Source organism: Alexandromys fortis, unplaced genomic scaffold (genome assembly GCF_014885135.2).
Source record: "Alexandromys fortis isolate MF-2015 unplaced genomic scaffold, M_Fortis_MF-2015_v1.1 scaffold_33, whole genome shotgun sequence".
Lineage (NCBI taxonomy): Eukaryota > Metazoa > Chordata > Mammalia > Rodentia > Cricetidae > Alexandromys > Alexandromys fortis.
The window spans coordinates 4,164,498-4,179,234 of record NW_026067917.1 but is presented as its reverse complement, the minus strand read 5'-3'; the positions used below and the strand labels follow the sequence as shown (position 1 = coordinate 4,179,234).

The following is a 14,737-nucleotide window of genomic DNA, read 5'->3' as shown; positions in this document are numbered from 1 at the left end:
TTGCTTGTATTAACATTCACAAATATTAGCCATGCTTCTTAATAAAACTCTCTTTGACATAAATTTTTAAATACCAATTATAACAAATCTGCGTCTCTAAATCAAAGACGCAGTTAAAGTCAAATGGCCCAATTACAGGCTTATTTTAAAAAATGAATGAGTAAGAAAAGCCTTTTAGCTTCTCAAGATGCTATTGTTCTTTTTGTAGGATGTCAGGGAGATACTCAGTCTTACTTTGATGAGGCTTGCATTGCCTTCTCTTCCTATCAAATTTCTGGAGGCTTTTCGTTTGCTAGGAAAAAATTAGGAAGCTGCAGGGAAGTGAGAAGTAACAGGGAAGGAGCTTTAAAGAATTTATAGATGGAGAAACAGAAATGACTGGGCTGGCTTTTGCGCTCTGAATTCCATTGTGTAGGTTGAGCCTCTCCATCCTCATCATGAGTGCTGGTGATGATTAATGATGGACTGCAGGCTTTCACATGCGTTCTGATATGATTAAGGGAAAGAAACAGTTCTAAAGAGAGAGCAGTGTGACTTTCCTGATTGTTGTACTGACTTCTTGCTACTTTAATTGACCAGCCACTTAAAAATGCCATCAGATATTATAAAAAATGAAGCAATTCCTGAGAACTGATGGGATAACCATACACATCTTACAAATATGTGCTATTTTTAATTATAATCATAGCTTTCATTTTTTATATGCTACATTATAGGTTTCTTTTTTTGAGACTGCTGCATTTGTAAATTGTGAATTGTAAAACTTTTCTTTTTCTCTCTGTAGCCATGGCTGTCCTGGAACTTGCTCTGTATTCCAGGCTAACCTCAGACTCAGAGATCAATCTGCTTCTGCCTCCCAAGTGCAGAGATTGAAGGCATGCACTACCACTAGTTGGCTTAACTCAAAAAATTTAATACGTAGTTTCAAAATACTTTTTATTCCAAAACCTTTTCTAAGGATAGATTTACATAAAAATAGGGGTAAATGTTGTCACAATATGTAACTGAACATTTCCTGTCCTGGAGATGATTAGTCCCAATTTTCTGGCAGCCATTTTCGGAATTATCACATAAAGGCTTATATTACTTATAAATTCTCAGCTGATAGCTCAGGCTTATTACTAGTTAACTCCTACACTTAAATTAATCCATACTTCTTATCAATGTTTTCCCACGTGGCTTGGTACCTTTTCTCAGTACAGCATCCTCATCTTGTTTCCCTGCATTTGCCAGTGACTCTCTGACTCCACACTTCCTCTTCCCAGAATTTTCCTTGTCTGGCTCTCATGCTCAATCTCTTACTGCCCAGCTATCGGCCAATCAGCTTTTATTTAACAACGAGCAGAGTACACAGCAAAAGTTCATAATGTATCTCCATTTAAGTAGTTAATCAATTGATTTAGCAGTAGACTACCTTATTTGACACACCTTCTCCACATTCTTTGTAGGCTACAGGAATATAGAGGTAGTGCGAGCATTTACAAATTCACGGAAGAGAGACGTGGAGGTGGAGAATGGTTTCTGTGTGAACGTTATGGAGGGAAGAGCTTTAGCTCACTTTGGTTCTTTTCTCAATTATACTTCATCCATTTCCAGTCTCAGCCGCCTCTCAGGATGGCTATATGGCAGCTAGATGAGTCTAGTACAGTTAATATTTTTATGGCTATTTAATCACTCATGGGTAAACCTGCTACTGTACTGTAATTATCTTAATGTCAGATTTCATTCTTAAAATTTTATTATATTACCTTTTTTTTTTTGGTCTTGATTTTTCTAAATTCTCATCACACTTTAGACCAAAGTTTCCCTCAACGGTGTGAATAATTTCTAATATGTTTTTGGAGGCTGGAGAGATGGCCCTGTTGTTAAGAGCATTGCTGCTGTTCGGAGAACTCGAGTTCAGTTCCTCGGACCCACATGACAGGTGACTCCAGATTCAGGGGCTCTGACACTCTCTTTTGACTTCTATTTACAACAGGCATGTACATGGTGCATATACATTTTTATTCATGAATAAAAATCATAACAGAAAGTCAAAATGCTTTTTGGGTATAAGAGGAATTTCTTTTTCCTACACTCTCCTGTTTTCATCACTTCCTTCTCCTTTCTCTCTCTTCCTCCTTCCTTCTCACTCTCCTCTGCCTTTAACTGAGGATAGAGATTTTTTGTGTTGGGATGACTTGTCTATTAGTGAATGTGGGTACTGAAGTCACCTAATATTGTTATGTTTGGGTTAGTCTGTGTCTTGTTTCTTTACATCTAGTAATATCTGTTTTTATGGAATTGGAGACATTCACATTCATGTGAATATGTTTAAAACGGAAATGTCTTCTTGATAAATCATTCAATTAATCAGTATAAAGTGACCTTTATCTCTTCTGATTGATTTTGGTTTGATATCTGCTTTGTCAGATATTAGAATGGTGACCTTTGCTTGCTGTCTAGGTCCATTTGCTTGGAATACCCTTTTCTCCCCTCTCAGCCTAAAGTTTCACCTGTCATTGAGAGTAAGCTTTATTTCTTAGAGACAACAACAGATGTATCTTATTTATCTTTTTAATCCAGTTGACTTGTCTGGGTCTTTGGGGAAACTGAGATCATTACTAGATTTTTTTAATGAAAGTCAAGTGCTAATTCCTATCACTTTGTTGATGCTGTTGTATTTAGTGTTTTCCTACCTCTCATTTCCTTAACTATTACTCTAGCCTGCTCTATTCTTTTCTGGAACCCTTACTGATGTGTTTATATTTCTCTTTAGTCAAATTGGTTCATTCGTGTATCTTCTGTAGTACTGACTTAGTAATTATGAATTAATTTATCTTTTTTTTATCATGGAATGTTTTATTTTCTCCTTCAAACATAACAGATAAATTTACTGGGTATAGTAGTCAGGCCTGATGGTTATCTTTCAGAACTGAAATAAACCATTCCAGACCCTATAGGCTTTTAAAGTTTCTACTGAAAATCTCCTGTTATTTTGATGGGCTTGATCTTAGGCTAGGACTTGTAGTCTTCTGCAGTTTTCAATACACTTTCTTTTTTCTATATATTTAGGGTTTTAACTTTAATATGATGTAGGAACTTTCTGTTCTGGTATTGTATATCTGGGGTTCTAAATTCCTTCTGTACCTGGATGAGCATCACACACTCTAGATTGGACATTTTCCTACATTTTCTTGAAATATTTTTATGACCTTTGCATGAAATTCTTCTTTGCTCATGATTCTTAGGTTTTTGTATTTCACCATGTTTCATAGATATTGAGTATTCTGTCCATAGTGTCTCATGAACACATGAGACACTTTGCAATTATCTAAATGTTCCTTCTGGTTTCACTTCCTTGCCTTCTAGTCATAATTTCCTCCCTGTAAGTGGGCCTTAAGTTCAACCAGACACCTGTTCACAGGTGTGAACCACCTAAGGGGAGAGGCTACCTGTTCTGAGCTTGTGTGCTGTGCACAACTCAGAGTGAACACAAAAGAGATGCTCAAGCCAGGTAGTGGTGGCATACACCTTTAATCCCAGCACTCAGTAAGCAGAGGCAGGTGGATCTTTGTGCGTTCTAGGCCTGCCTGGTCTACAGAGGGCATTCCATGACAGCCAGAGTTACACAGAGAAACCTTGACTTGAAAAACAAACAAACAAAAACCAAACCAAAGAAAAACCCAAAACCTAAAATACAAAAAGCAAGCAAGCAAACAAACAAACAAAAATGATTCTCAACAAAGGAGCATTGCTTGCTTTCTCCCATGTGTTTAGTGAAGTTTTTTTTGCTTTGATAGTCTGTTCGCCCACCATCGACATTAATATTATATGTGCATGTGGATTATTAACGTGTTCTGAGAAATTAAATATTAAGAAAAAAGTGTAAAGTCATATTTTAAAAGATACATAGATTGGCTCAATGCATAAATGAGAGTGTTTTCAGATGAAAAACTGTTAACTCCAATTATTAATGGCGGAACCATTTGAAGCAATTATTGCTCTCTTCCCAGTTGTAGACAGACAACTCAGTGACAGACTGACTTTATAATCCCGAGCGTATTTGCAAAGACACAGAATGGAGACGAGGAAAAAGGAATGTTGCTAATTTTGGAAAGTGCTCCGGATGATTTTATTTGGGTGTTTTGGCTTATAAGCATCACCAGAAAAAAAAATATGGGTGTTGGTTTTGATGAACCATTTTAAAAATCAGTTTTGTTCTCTGCATGCTCAAGGTTATGGAGCACATAGGTAATGAATATATGAGTCTTCAAAAATGACTCTATGCGTCATTTTCCCTTGTCATTTTGGTTTTTCTCTGTGTGATGTTGAGGCAATGATTAATCCACTTTAGTTCTGCTTCCTGCTGGTTGGAAGACTTGACCCGGAGGAGAGAGGAAAGAGGGGAGGAGCTCTGTTCACCGCCGTCATGGCACTCTGACTGCTCTTTAACAAGGCTCAGATTTTCCCCAGAGACCCTAAGACTAGGTAAGGTATTGCTCTATTCTGTGTATGAGTCTGGGCACAGCCAGAGATGTAATGGCGCCAGGTCTCCTAGTAGATGGGGTTTAGTCCAGGGAATGGATTATACATTGATAGACAGGAGCCACAGTGGGTTTTCAAGGTGGGAAGCAGACCTCAGAAAAGAAGGGTTACCTGGCTGGGGGTTGCAACTTCTCGATCCATGATAGGAGACAGAGACAGATATGGAGAACTCTAATTATTTTCTCCCTCCTGATATTAATATTCCAGAAAATTCTCACATATTCCCAAGCTGTCACACAAAAAAAGCATGAAAGAATCACCCTCAGGTTGAGGTAGAGCAAGGAATAGGCAGGAAGAACATACATTGGCCAGACACAGGAATATTGAATACATTTTAGGGAATTAAACTCATGAAGATTAAGAACCACAGAGAGGGCCCAGGAGTTGTGAGAACACTTACTGATCATGCAGAGGACCAGGCTTCAGTTCCCAGCACCCTTATTGGGTGCCCACAATTCCTGTTCCAGAGTATGCCTATCCTCTTCTAGCTTCCTCCGGCACTTGCACACACACAGTGCACATAAACACACACACACACACGTGCATGCATGTGCACAAGAGAGAATAAATAAACAAATCCTTGGAAAGCATCATGTGGGTTAGTTTGTGACACTCCCTCCTCTCTGACATCATCCTCACACATACTCCTTCCCTAGCATTTTCAGTGCATGTATGCACACGTGTTTGCCTGTGCATGTCTGAGGTCTTTGCTGAGGTTATGGCCCAGTCATGAGAAGAGTGCAAGTGATCATTTTAAGAGTGCATGCAAAATGACAGCTAACGCTCCCGATTTCCATTGGCACTTAACATTTGCACGATGCCAAGACATCTGGCCATTCCCATTAATCTTGGCATGACTTTCCTCCAGTTGTCGTTTGCGTTCAGTACGTAAAAACATCTGTCTAGGTCGCCGGCGCTTTGATTATGGCTGAATTGGCTGGTTGTTTAGTATCGTGCAGACTGCTGTTATGACTGGCCAAAGATGAAACAGAGCCAGCCACAGTGAAGACCAATAACCAATCTATGAAAAGAAACATCTGTATTGGAATTTCGCTGGAAAAGATGAGAAGTTGTTTCTAAGATCTCGGAGTCTCAGAAGAACCTAGACTAGACACGTTTATGTCTAGCTCTTCCTTCTGTTTCAGCTTTCTGTAACCTGGTGTTCCTGCCCGTGGACCCGCTATCCCAGGCTGCCAAGGCAACTCACCCTGAAGGCAGCTGGCTCGAGGACCTTTAGCCTAATAATTTTACCTTTATATCTCCCTTCCTGTCCTCATCATCAAATGATTGGTCCTGTGAACTCTGAGAATTGTTTCCTGTCGTGGACCCCTAAATTGAATCTAAATCTAAGTGTAATACTCACGAAAATGCTTGTGGATGGTGCCATGGTAATAATAACGTTTGGTTTTCCTAAGTAGGGATGTGGCCTCAAATGAGACTTTATTTTTATATTGTGTTTGTTGGAAGCATGCTTGCTTGGACATGGATGAGTGTCCTGGAGAAGAGAGATTGTACAAGTTTGTGGCAGGGAATCTCAGCTTTTAAAGTGTGGACCAGATCAGTATGAACCGTGGCTTTAGCCACCACGAGCAGTCTTCGAAACTTTCTGAAACATTCCTATGCTCTGTGGAGGTCAGAGAAGGTACTAAAGTTTCATGGGGTGGCATGGATATGTGTGTGAGTGTTTGTGCATATGGTTTGTGGGATGTATGGGAAGGTAAGATGCATGATATGTCTGTTTACGTGTGTGATATGTGTGGTGTATGTGATATGTGTGTGTGGTGTATGATCTGTGATCCTTGGTGTTTATGTGTGATTATGCGATATGTGATGTGTGTGATATGTGTGTAATGTATAAGATGTAGGATGTGTTTGTGATATATGCATGTGAGTTGTGTGATTGTGTGTGCTGTGTATGATATGTATGTGATATGTGATGTGTGATAGGTGTGATAAAATGACATGTGTATGGCGTGTGATATGTTTGGTGTACAGGTGTGTGATGTGTGTACAATATGTGTCTTATGTGTCTTATGCAGTATGTGGTATATGTGTGTGTGTGTGTGTGTGTGCGCACGTGTGCATGAGTGATTCTGTAAGCTCTAGGACATAAGCACAGTTCTCGAGAATCCATCCCCCAAAGCAAAATGGAAGTGAGATGGTCCAGTTCCTTTCACAGTGTCAATTTCTACAGCCAAGCTTAAGCAATCACAGGAACTGGAAGGAATGGTATTAGTCAGGAAAATGTCCAAGACGCTCTCTGAAGACTCAGCAACAATGGATCTTATTAGGGATGGGGAACATCATGGGGGTGGTTGAAGACCACCAAGAACATTCAAGTTAGTTACTTAAATCAGGCTTCCTTTTATACCACATGTGTTAAGGTCTAAGAACTCCAGCTAGGGCACTAATATATTTATCTTTTATCAGATCTTTGAGTGCTTTCAGCTCAGTATGTATACCAATGGCAGCAACTTTGGATCACACCAGAGGGAAACTGGTGAAGGAAGCACACTTTTACACAATCATTTGTGTATTCTTCAGATACTATTTCATAAGCGTGCCTCCTATCTCCTCGCTTTATTGACTACATTAAGACATAAGGACTTGGTGATGCACACATATTACCCAAGCCTTTAGGAGGCAGAGGCAGGTTGATCTCTATGAGTCTTCTCTGGCTTCTATAGAGAGTTCTAGGCCAGCCAGGGCTACATCATGAGCTCCTGTCTTAAATATTTCTATACAATTATCAAAAGATGGTCGGCTGATGCTGGGAAAGAGAAAGGCATGTAATCTGAACATACCCGTAAGATATAAGTAGTTTTATTTTGTTTGATTTTGAGAGTAGGCTTTGATACTTTGTTCTGGTTGTCTTCCAAGTTGCTATTTAGCCCAGGCTAAACTCCAACATAACTATTTCCCATTTTTTGCCTCCAATGTCATTGGATTATAAAGTGTGGGCCACCAGACCTGATTTGCTAAGTGTATCTTTATTAGTTTATTATTTGTAGTATTTAATGGAATAGATGTTTAATAAATAATAACTAATACAATCTTATTTAATAATTAGGTAGAACTAATAAGCAATGGGCTAGTTAATAGTTTTACTACTTAATAAGCCCATTTAACAATTTTGTTCTCAGTTCTTACTATGTATCATACTCCCTCCAGGGCTCAAGGAGACTTTTGTAAATCCAGCAGTTTTAAAATCTACTATATGAAAATCAGACTTATCTCTTATGTTGTCTGATATAACAACTCAAAAATGTTAAAGACAAAGTTGCCAACATTTATAAATTAGAAAATAAAATTTTCCATAAGAATGATCATATTCTGAATTATTGGAAACTACTTTCATGTTCTCAAGACCTGTGTGTGTGTGTGTGTGTGTGTTATTAGCGCCCATATCTACAAGAGTTTTGTATGGCTAAGGAAAGATTTCAGAAATGCAAGCATCAAATATATAGGTTTCATTTGTTGAGAAGAATTCCAGCCTCTATTTAAACCATCAAAATTGCAGTCAGGTGCTGGGAGAATCCTGTTTACAAGGCCCCTGAGTTCAGCCATCAGATGGTTTGGGTTAAGATGTAGTTTCCCTTCATTCTTGTGCTGATGTTTCTGTCTGACAGTGTTTCTGTCAATCAGTGGTTACCAAACTGCTCAGTGCTTGTCTCTGTTTCGTGTTTGTGTGGTATCTTTACAATGGTTCTTCGAGTTTTAACAATCTTTATTGAAAACTCAATGCTTCGCAGTTTTTCTGCAGTTTATATAATTTTATTCGGTTATGGCATGTGTGTGTGTGTGTGTGTGTGTGTTTCTATTGCTTCCTTGGGGTTCTTTCTGTTCATCTTTTCCTTATGATGGCAGAGAGCTGCTATGAACGCCTTTATCCTACTGTGATATTAAGGATTAAACTTATTATACACTAGTCCTCACCACCTTGTCTGTTCCTTTCTGGAGTGAGAGTTCATGTTAATGTCCACTTGCTGTAGCTGCTCTGCCATGCCTAGAACAGCTAGGTAATAAAGCATCTCAGGACAAACTGGCTCTGCACTATGGGAAGAGTGCTATAGAGCAAGGTGGGTTCCACTGTATCAAGGGTGAAGGAACCAAACTGTTCACAGAAGAGTCGGAACATTCCCACAGGCATACACCAGGACTGAAACAGGGAAGCTGGTCTTTATGAGATACACTGGAGCCATTGCCTCACCTCCGCTAAAGCATCATTTGCAAAGCAGTTTGACCAACTGCTTGCATAGTGGGAGGTTCTGATACCTGTGGATTTTGATTTACACCAATTTTCCTAAAGTAAGAACTCCTAGCACCCACCTCTTAAAAAAGAGCACAGTAGGCTGCTGTTTGGTCCTATCGACTGTGTCCTCTACCTTACATTAGCATTGCTCATGGCAGCATTATTCATAATAGCCAGGACCTGGAAACAACCTAGTCTGGAAACTTCGGAAACAACTGGAGAAAGGATAAAGAAAATGGATGTGGCACATTTACACAGTGGAGTATTATTAGGTGGTAAAATATCAATGACATCAGGATATTTGAAGGCAAATGGATCTAACTAGAAAAAAAGTCATCCCGGGTGATGTAATGCAGACCAGATTGACAAACATTGCATGTAACTACTCATAAGTGGATATTAACTGTAAAATAAAGAATAACCATGCTACAGTACACAGACCAAGAGAGGCTAAATAACAAGGAGGGCCCATGGGGGGGATGCATGGAGATCTCCTGGGTGGACTGGGGGAGAGTGGGCATGAGAACTTGAGGGATCAGGTTGAAGGGGTGAGTGAGAGGGAGAGTAATGAAAGAGATGACTGGAAGCTGCAGGGGATGGCTTTTCAGGGTCAGGTAGAAACCTAATGCAAGGGAAACTCCCACAAATCTTAAGGATGACCCCAGCTGAGACGCCTAGCAATAGTGGATGTGTAGCCTGAACTGGCCATCTCCTGGGATCAGATTGGTGACTACTCCAGTTGTCACCAGAGAGCCTTCATTCAACAGCTGATGGAAACAGATGTGGAGACCCACAGCCAAACATTAAGCTGAGCTCAGGGAATCTTGCTGAAGAGAGGAAGGAAGTATTGTAGGAGCCAGAGGGGTCAAGGAGATCACAAGAAAACAGAGGATTGCCTGATTCATAGGAACTCAGAGTCTGAACCAACAACTAGGGGTCCTACATAGGACCCACCTAAGTCATCTAATATATTGGCAATTGTGTAGTTTGGTCTATTTGTGGGACTCCTGACAGTCAGATCAGGGGCGTCCTTAGCACTTTGGGTGGCTCTTGGGGTCCTAGTCCTCATACTGAATTGCCTTGCCCGGTCTTAATACAAGGGGAGCTGCTTAGTCTTACTGTAACTTAATATGCCATGCTTTATTGATAGCCACAGGAGGCTTGCCCCTTTCTGAACAGAAACAGCGGAGGAGAGGATTAGAGGGGTGTAGCGGGGAGGGGGAGGGGAAGGGAGGTGAGGAGGGAGAGGAAACTGCAGTTGGGATGTAACATAAATAAATAAATAAATAAATAAATAAATAAGATAGTTAAAAAAGAACACAGTAGGCCCACCTGTGCATTGCGTTTTGAATTCTCATTATTAACATCCACATTTTGTTTTCTTATTTCTCTCTCTTTAGTAGCTTAGACTGGGCACAAGCTCCTGATGCTCTTGCTTTTTACTATTCAAGTGCTTGGATTATCATCATACACTACCGTGTGTGTGTGTGTGTGTGTGTGTGTGTGTGTGTGTGTGTAAAATATAACAAAAATATAGACGAATAGGGCATAAATTTCAGAATGAGTGATTGTGGGGATAGAAGAGGAGCTGGAGGGAGTGGAAAAGATGCAAATACAGTGTAGTCATGTGTGGAGGCCTCAAATGAAAAATAAGTAAATATAAAGGAAAAAGAAGAACAGTAAACACTAGAAGAAGATTTTAAAACATGAAGCCACCAGAATCTGAAGCCTCGCTGTGACCTTGACTGCTTTTAATCATCTCTGAAGCCTCAGCTATGCTTCCTGCAGAGCACCAGAAGTTCCTAGCCTTCCCCTTGTTCAGCTGGGAAGAATGATGCTAATTTTGAAAGAATAGAATAGACAGTCCCAGCTGGCCATTCTTGGCTCATTTAATTAAAAAAAAATGTTATGTTAGTTTTAGTTAAAATATAATTACACCTTTGTCCCCCTTCTCTCCCCCAATCCTTGCAATCCTTGCCCTATGCCCCCTCTCCCACACCTACATCCCCACGCCCTCCCCCCTCTACACCATCTCAAATTCATGTCCTTTCTTCTGGTCAAGAAATGAAGTCAAAGGACAGCAAAGCTAGAACCCTTGTGAACTAGTCCCTTGGATTCTTTGTCTGGGCTCAGACGATATTCACTGTGACAAACCTATTTACTGACGAATGAAATTCTTATTTGTCAATTTTCAAAGCCCTGTTTGTTTTATTTCTCTTAGTGAAGATTACTGCATGGAAAATCCATTTGCTTTTGATGACTAATTCAGAGGAGATCCACTGACTATCGCCAGGTTTGTGGCTGTGGAGGGCTGAGTGGCGAGCTTGGTTCAGAACACACTGGGTGAGCATTTAGTCACAATCACCATACTTCTGGCTTCTTTTGGCTCTTATTTCTTGACAGCTGGGATTTTTCCTTTCTTTTTTTTTTTTTGTAAGATTTAAATTAGGAAGCAAATCGAATGTTAACTCAAATACTTTTCTGCGGTTTGCTTTACCCTCTTTGATTCTCAGCTTCATAGATTGGTACCCTTAGCTCACAACGGAGAGGCAGAAAGTATCCATTATTTGTTTAAGGTTATACATTAGTGTCAGAGGCCACTGTCAGGCTTAGAATTCTTTCTTCAGAACTTGGCCACCTGGATTAAGAATATCAGGAGTAGGTACTGGGCTTTGGCTCAACTAAACTTGTCTATTTGAAATACAGTTGCCTACCCTACATGTTGTGATAGGAGCGGCAGGGCTGCGTCCCAAGCACCCCGGCCGCCTGCTAGCTCATGCCCGAAATAACAACACTCAAATTGTATTCTGTTAAACACTGCTTGGCCCTGCTAGTTCCAGCTTCTTATCGGCTAGCTCTTACATATTGTTCTAACCCATTTCTAATAATGTGTGTAAGCACCCCAAGGTGCGCTTACCGGGAAGATTCTAACCTATGTCCATCCTGGGTCTGAGCTTCATGCATCTGCCTCAGAGTGCAGAGCTATCGTGTCTATCCGGCAGAGCTGAGCATGGTGTCTCTGCTCCAGAGAGCAGAGCTGTCGGGTCTGACCTCACTTCCTCTTCCTCCCAGAATTCTATTCTGTTTACTCCTCCCACCAATGCTTTAACCTATCAGGGCCAGCCAAGCAGTTTCTTTATTGCTCAACCAATGAAATCAACAGATTGATATGACACTCCCGCATCACCTACAACCCCTGTGCATGGAAATGACACTCTTGTTTAGAGCTTAGGCCCTGAGAATGTGGACGGTGATAGCTAATATGTATTTATAAGTGAATGACATGTTGAGCGAAAGGAATAAATGATACTAAGAGGCTACTTTGGTTTTCCTTTGGAGCCTTTTGAGATGAGGGTCTCATGTGGTCCAGGCTTTGAACTGTACACTTTGTGGAGGATGACCTTGAACTCCTGGTCTTTCAGCTTCCACCCCCCAAGAGCTAGTATTAAAGGCTTGACTATCATACTCAGCCTCACGTGCATTGACTAATATGCTGTTTGTCCCCTTTCCTTATGCTTTTTTATGTCTAGAAATGATATTTGAAATGATGGATATAGTTTTAGACATTATTGGTCATTCCCTATAAAAGTGTTTCTTTTAAAATCTACTTCTTTATTCTGCTACCTTAAAATCATCAAATAAATGTCTCCTTCACCTTTGATGTCTCTTGAAACTGGCGGTAACTTGAGTATATTTTGTGTAATAGTTCATTTTGTGCATCTGGGAGCCTGCTTTTGAGAGTTCATCTTATAATTTAGTCTGGCACATTGTGGGTCCTCACAGAGTTAGTTTCCCTAGCTTGAAAGAACTGCCCTTGGGAAGATCTTGGGCATTCACTTTTCTTCTTCTCTAGGGAACCTGGGGAATTGCTCAATAGTCATGCACTGCCACATTCAAACCTCTGTCAGCCAGTACAGTGCCATTAGGTACAGCGTGCCCACACCGTCACTCCACTCCATGGTCTCAGCTACAGCATTCCTTACCCCCTCCCCATTAGATTACCTCAGGCAGGCTGTAGATCTTTCCCTTGGAGCTTTGTGTGTGTGTGTGTGTGTGTGTGTGTGTGTGTGTGTGTGTGAGAGAGAGAGAGAGAGAGAGAGAGAGAGAGAGAGAGAGAGAGAGATCAGTGGAACTTAAAGATGCTTAAAAGATGAGCAAAGCCAAAAACGTGGTGGTATTCCGGGTCTACACAACACTATGGGGGCCCACGGTTACTGAATGATAATTCCTCTCTCTCTCTCTCTCTCTCTCTCTCTCTCTCTCTCTCTCTCTCTCCCTCTCCCTCTCCCTCTCCCTCTCCCTCTCCCTCTCCCTCTCCCTCTCCCTCTCCCTCTCCCTGAATGTAATAGACAGTACAATAAATAAGATCTCTCAAGGAAGGGAGAGTTACACTCTTTTTCTTCCACCTCATCTTCTCACCCTTTAAAAGTTTTTCAGACTCAAGCCAAACTTGTTCACTGGGAGTCTAAAAGGGTTCCTACTTGTATGGCAGGCTATTGCGGCGGTATTTTAATGACAGCCGGTGTTTCTTTTGGTCTGAGACACAGGTATGTGAAATATAGGTCAGAGGTTGAAAATTAATGCCTGCCTGTCACGGGAGAGGAAATAATTGGCCTGGAGAACAGTGAAGAATGCCTGCCAGCCTGCCAGTGTCGCAGGCTCTCTTCGGCTATTGGTTTTGGCTGCTAGTCCCAGATGAAATAATGGGTAGGTTCCTATTTAGTGGACTGTATCTTTATCAACTGTATCAGCTTATGGTTCCACTCCCCAGGGACAGGCAGCTGGAAGTCTTTGCCTTTGCCATGTCTGTGCTGAGAGCAGGGCTGTACACACCATGACTAATGGAAGCAGCTGGATAATGAGTGTCTCTGAGTCTCTCTCTTCAAAATCAGAGCTGCTGGGGAAAAGGCCGGAGACAAATGCAGCAAGCCCTGTATGGGCATCATTCTGCAGTTTTATTTCGCTCCTACAGTCACCAACAGAAGAGTCACAGATTCCAGGAAAGCTCAGGCTCCAAAATGGGCTGGGTTCTAATCATATTTGGAATACTGCACACATTTTCCTTCTTATAATGGAAATTTTATAAGGAATTTCATAGGCAGTATGTCATAGTCTAGTTTTAGCCTGTGTAGACATCCAAGGGAAGTAGAAATATAACGTGCGTTTTCAGTGCGAAGCAACAGAAAGCAAACCGTTTTGATACTGTTAATGAAGGAAATGTACCATCCAGGAAGTTCGGGCTTTTCTCAGAGTTTTCACTGTTTGGTTAGGGATGCTTTAATGGGACAGATGAATCAGTACTCCAGACATTTAAAGTGACTATGGAAACATTCAAGGACTTTCGGGGTTAGAAGCCAGTGGTTTTTTTTGGTAAGTCTGCAACCATTATCATAAAAGCTCTGCTTTTTAGAAACTCCTAAAATCACATGGGTGTTTTTTTCACTCTCTATCTAACACATTCCACTGAATAATTTCCCTCCTGACTCTTGAGCAGATCTCAAGGTTTTAGTTATTCTTCCTTCTCAGGTACTGAATGGTCCTCCAGTCATTTAATGAGCTGAAGAGTCCAGCCCAATACAGTTATCCAAACCTACTGCCTTGGCATTTTCTCTGTCCCTTAGCCAGGACTGGTCCAAGGACAGGAAGCCTGCAGGGTATACGCACACGCATGTGTGTGAAGGTGTCTGGCTCCTCCGGACACAGTATGTTGAAAGGGGAGGGTTGAGGAAGTTATATAGACCTAACTGGCGCGGCTTGAATTTGATATTATAGATGTCAAAGCTAATTAGTATCTTGGGGTTTGGGGCCAACTCTCCTCCTGAGATATCCCCGCTGTGACTATGATTCTTTTTTTTTATTTTTTTTAATATTTTTTTTTTTTGAGAATAGGAAAAAAAAAGTTTCCGCCTCCTCCCAGCCTCCCATTTCCCTCCCCCTCCCCCCACTCCTCTCTCCCTC

At 41.0% G+C, this 14,737-nt stretch overlaps 1 long non-coding RNA gene across 4 annotated transcripts in view; it reads left to right on the top strand.

The window, feature by feature from the left end:
• LOC126500220 (uncharacterized) overlaps positions 1 to 14,737 on the top strand; it is a 301,499-nt gene that overhangs the window by 13,799 nt on the left and 272,963 nt on the right. The window lies entirely within an intron of this gene.